The 5,436-nt window shown below is 38.6% G+C and overlaps 1 non-coding gene across 1 annotated transcript; it reads left to right on the top strand.

Annotated features, from left to right (window-relative positions):
• The first annotated feature begins 2,223 nt into the window (after window positions 1–2,223).
• Window positions 2,224–2,329, top strand: LOC121210232 (small nucleolar RNA R71). The gene has a single exon (XR_005905354.1). It is a non-coding gene; the product is annotated as a small nucleolar RNA R71 (small nucleolar RNA).
• Window positions 2,330–5,436: the final 3,107 nt, after the last annotated feature.

Genomic DNA, 5,436 nt, shown 5'->3' with positions numbered 1-5,436 from the left:
GTCGTGTTTTCATCCGTGTTTGTCACACAGCCTTAAGCACGGTCGTGTGATAGGCCGTGTGGAGTTGGGAACCTGTGCTTCAAATACTCTGTTAGTGACCTAAATGTTTAAAACTTGAAATTTAAATAATTTAAAACCATTAGTATTTGGGTTGCCTCCCGAAAAGTGTTTATTTATAGTCTAAGCTCGACTTACCTCTTCAGTGAATGGTCATGGTGGTTTGAGGAGTTTATACTCATTCCTGCTATCAATCATGGTGGTTTGAGGAGTTTATACTCCTCATTCCTACTATCAATCTCATCAAAATAAGGTTTTAATCGGGTGTTGTTTACCTTAAAAGTGCCGAACTTGGGATGACTCACCTCTACCATACTGAATGGAAAAATTCTGAGTACCGTAAGAGGGATTTCCTCATTCGGCGTGGTAGTGACAATGTGTGGACCTGCGGCATCTAATAAGACCTTATCACCAACCTTAAGTAAATTTGGGGAGGTATCGAACTCATTCTGGCGTAATTTTGGTTTATCGTGTGTTCTCGGTTTATGTGCTCACCATTCGTCTAGCTCCTCTATCCGTAGCCTTCGTTCTTCATGAATGTGTCCTCAATCATGGCTGGAACATGGCTCGTGAACTTCTTTGAAACTCAGTTTCTGCAAAGTAGGTTGTGTCATATTGTCAGTTTTAGTAGACTGGTGTGGACCATTACCTTCAATGTTTGATGTGATGCCAGAATTACGAGCTTGAAAGGTGATTGTTTCATCTCCCACACGAAGTGTAAGCTCACCTGTGCCAACATCAATAATTGTTTTAGTAGTTGCTAAAAATGGCCTCCTTAAAATCAAAGGGGTGCTATTATCCTCTTCCATGTCTAGAACAACGAAATCAACGGGAAATATGAACTTATCTACTTTCACTAATACATCTTCAATAATACCTCTAGGAAATCTTATAGTTTTATCTGTCAATTGAATGCTCATCCTAGTTTGTTTAGGTTTCCCAAGACCTAGTTGCTTAAACATTTTGTAAGACATGACGTTAATACTAGCCCCTAAATCAGCTAATGCATGACTTATATCTAAACTACCAATTAAGCAAGGAATTGTAAAACTCCTTGGATCTTTCAATTTGTGGGGTAGCTTATTCTGTAGAATAGCTGAGCAGACTGCGTTTAGCTCCAAATGCGACACTTCGTCCAACTTCTGCTTATTTACTAAAAGCTCTTTTAAAAATTTCATTGCATTCGACATCTACAATAGAGCTTCAATAAACAGTAAGTTAATATGTAATTTTTTCAAAAGTTTAAGGAATTTACCGAATTGTTCATCTGAGTGGTCTTTCCTTGTTGCGTTAGGGTATGGGACACGAGGTTTATATTCTTCATTCACCATTTTGTTATGACTTACCTCACTTTTACCTTTGCTCACCTTAGTTTCTTGCATCAATTATGGCTCAGGCACAATGAATCATTCCTTATCTTGAGTACTAATTGCGTTGAGGTATTCCCTTGGGTTAGGTTCAGTATTACTTGGTAAGCTACCTTATGGTCGTTCAGATATTAGTTCATATAACTGGTCTAACTGAGTTTCGAGTCCTTGGATCGATGCTTGTTGATTTTTAAGTGCTCTCTTAGTATTTTGGAAACGGGTTTCTAACACCAAGATGAATTTAGAGAGCATCCCCTCAAGGTTCGGTTTCTTCTCTTGTTGATTAGGTGACTACTGAAAATCCTGAGGATTTTGTGGCTTTTGATTCCCTTGACCACCCCAGGAGAAATTTGGGTGGTTCCTCCAACCTGCATTATAAGTAGTACTGTATGGGTTATTTTGAGACCTAAAGTTATTGTTACCCATATAGTTGACTTGTTCCTCTTCGGTTGTAGGACTGAAGGATTAATATTCTGTATGTACACCTCCTCCACTTGAGTCACACCTCATTACTGGATGTACCTACGTAGAACCAAGTAAACCATCAATCTTTTTATTGAAAAGTTCTACCTGATTTGACAGCATAGTAACTGAGTCGACATTATAAACGCCTACTGTTTTTGTTGGCTTAGTCATCATGACTTGCCACTGATAGTTATTCAGTGATATTTCTTCAATGAATTCATAAGCCTCTTCAGGTGTTTTGCTGTTGATGGTTCCTCCAACAGCTGCGTCAATCATCTGTCTTGTCGAGGGATTCACACCATTGTAGAACATTTGAACTTACAGCCATAGAGGTAACCCATGGTAAGGGCACCTTCGCAATAGATCCTTGTATCTCTCCCATGCATCGTAAGTGTTTCTAAGTCCATCTGCACAAAAGAAGAGATATTATTACGTAACTTAGCCGTTTTAGCCGGCGAAAAATATTTTAGTAAAAATTTTTCAATTATTTGTTCCCAAGTAGTGATAGACCCTCGTGGTAATGAGTTCAACCACTGTTTAGCTTTGTTTCTTAGTGAAAAAGGGAATAACCGAAGGCGGATGGCATCATCAGAAATGCATTAATTTTGAAAGTGTCGCAAAACTCCAGAAAATTCGCCAAGTGAGTGTTGGGATCCTCATCCTGCAAACCATCAAACTGAAAAAATTGCTGTATCATCTGAATTGTGTTAGGTTTCAGTTTAAAATTATTCACAGTAATAGCAGGTCTAACTATACTTGACTCAGTTCCTGTTAAAGAAGGTTTAGCATAGTCATACATAGTATGTGGAGCAGGATTTTGATTAGCCGCAATTGCAGGAGGTAGCTGATTGCCTTGGGGGTTGAGTATCGTCTTCTTACTCGTTCTCCGTGTATCTTAAGCTTCGTCTTATTTCTCTTTGGTTTCTACGAACTGTGCGATTGATTTCTTTGTCAAAAAGTAACGGTCCCGACGGGTTTCTTTTAGTCATAAACTATAAAAACCCACCAAGAGAAAGAAAAAGTAAATTAATTAGTAATAATAATAATAAAATTAAACTAAATTGCAAGAAAAATAAATGGCTAAAGTAATAAAAATTTAGCGTTTCTAATATCTTAGTTCCCCGAAAACGGCGCAAAAACTTGGTCACGAGTTTTCGTGATAGGTTTTAAATATTTATAATTACTCATTCTTGAACTAACTATTATCGCGATGTAGGCAAGTGTACCTATCGAACAGTAGTATAGTTTTAGCAAGACCGGATTGTCGAACCCAAAGGAACTAAAAGTACTAGTAGTGACTATCTTTTTATTATCTAGCCTAAGAATAAAAAGGTTTTGTTCTAATTGACTAATTATTTAAACTAAGAACGCACAGAGAAAAGAATTGGGGAATTGCTTTTGGGGAAATCGATTGACTTAAGACAATACCTAAGGAAAAATCCACCTAGACTGTACTTGTTATTCTGGCTCCGAATTGGACGATTTATTTATTCAATTTGTTCCGTAGAGATCCCTAAGTTATGTTATTATCCCTATTCAAGACTAATAATGTCTAATCCCTAGATTGAATAACCGAGACTTTTCTCTAATTAAAACTCTAGGGTTGCATTAACTCGATCTATGGATCCCCTTATTAGGTTTCACCCTAATCTGGCAAAATCTTGTCACCCTATTTCTAGGCGCGCAATCAACTCCGCTTAATTATGACAAAAGTACTCTTAGACAAGGTCTATTCCTCCTCTGAATAAGAGCATGTCTTGAATCAGTATCCTGGGATATCAAAACAAGAATTAAGAACACATAATTAAGAACAAGTTAAATATTTATCATATGATTCAGAAAATAATAACAAGATTCGTCTTAGCTTTCATTCCCCTTAGGTATTTAGGGGTTTTAGTTCATAACTAAATAAGAAAACATATAAGAAAAATAAAGAATACAAAACATAAAGAAAACCCAAAACTCCTGAAGGGAAATTGAGGAGAGATCTTCAGTCTTGATGATGAACCCACCTTCTGAGATGGATCAATCGGCTTCCTTGGAGTAATTCCTTACCCCCTATTCTCTGTCTCCCCTTTTCTTCCTCTTCTAGGGTGTATTTATAGGCTTTGGAATGCCTATGAGCCCTCAAAAGTGGCCTTTTCCGAATTGGACTCAACTTGGGCTCGGCAGGGACACGCCCGTGTGACACACCCGTGTGCAATTACTTTAGGCTGTGTTTGAGCCTGTTAGAATGGCACGGGCATTTGCTACACCCGTGTAAGTTGTGCTTCGATTATGCCAGATTGACACGGCCGTGTGGTCTGCCTGTGTAAGGAGGTCCAGGCCGTGCTGATTTTGTACTTTGGCCCATTTTCTCTGTTTTTGGCCCATTTCTCGTTCCTTTCGCTCTCCTATGCTCTCCTAAGTATAAAACATGAAATTAAAGCATTAGGAGCATCGAATTCACCAATTCTTATGGAAAATCATCCATAAAATGCGTTAAACATGGGGTTAAAATATGTTTAAATTACGGTTTATCACAGGGTGCTGGTCATGTATGTCATATCGGTGGTTGGGTTGTAACACCACTTACCCGTATCCAACGCCGGGACAGGGTTTGAGGCATTACTAGACTTAAACATAAATGAACATACAAAACTAAGCCATAAAATTTAGTTCAAATCAAATTCATTCATACATATGCAAATTGTCCCTTATATGGGTCTACAAGGCCCAAAACATACACCGGGAGTGGTTCAGGACTAAACCGATAACTTTAGAAAACTTTGGAAAAACGTAGAAAGTTTTCCTACTTTGGAGAGTCATACGCCCGTGTGGGTAGGCAGTGTGGCCACACACACCCGTGTGGCTTGGGACATGCCCGTGTAATTCTCTGACTATGATTTCATCACCCAAATAAGATAACACGGCTCAGTCACACACCCGTGTGCTTAGGCTGTGTGGCGAATTAAATTCCAAAATTAAATGCAGACTCTACACGGTTTGGGCACACACCCATGTCCTGAGGCCATGTCCTCCACACGGCTGAGACACACGGCCGTGTCTCTACTCGTGTGTTTACTACTAAGTATTCTGTTTCACCTAATTAGGGTGCAGAGGACACACGGTCCAATAACACAACCATGGGGCAGACCGTGTGTCACACACGGCCTAGACAGATGCCCGTGTATCTACCCATATGGACAACTTTGAGGCTATTTTCCAAGCCATTTGTCACCTTTAAATGCTCACTCACTCATACATTTTTGATGGCATGCAACATAGTATGTTTAGTCACTCAGATACTCATAAACATGATTAATCCATGAGTTTGTAATGTCAACATATCACATATCTAAACCATCATGCTTTCATATGGCATTCCACACCAATTTCATATTTATTCATCATGATAAACCTACTTTCAATTTACTCAATTATACCATAGCTTTGGTCATACTTATTAGCCACAATTCATTCATTAAACACATATGCCTTTCATCTCACATATCATCCACAAGCAACCATATCAAGCATAACACATTGCATGCATGCATAACTAATT

Source organism: Gossypium hirsutum, chromosome A11, assembly GCF_007990345.1.
Source record: "Gossypium hirsutum isolate 1008001.06 chromosome A11, Gossypium_hirsutum_v2.1, whole genome shotgun sequence".
Taxonomy (NCBI): Eukaryota; Viridiplantae; Streptophyta; class Magnoliopsida; order Malvales; family Malvaceae; genus Gossypium; species Gossypium hirsutum.
Note: the sequence above shows the minus strand (reverse complement) of the source record. Positions and strands in the feature narration are given on the sequence as shown.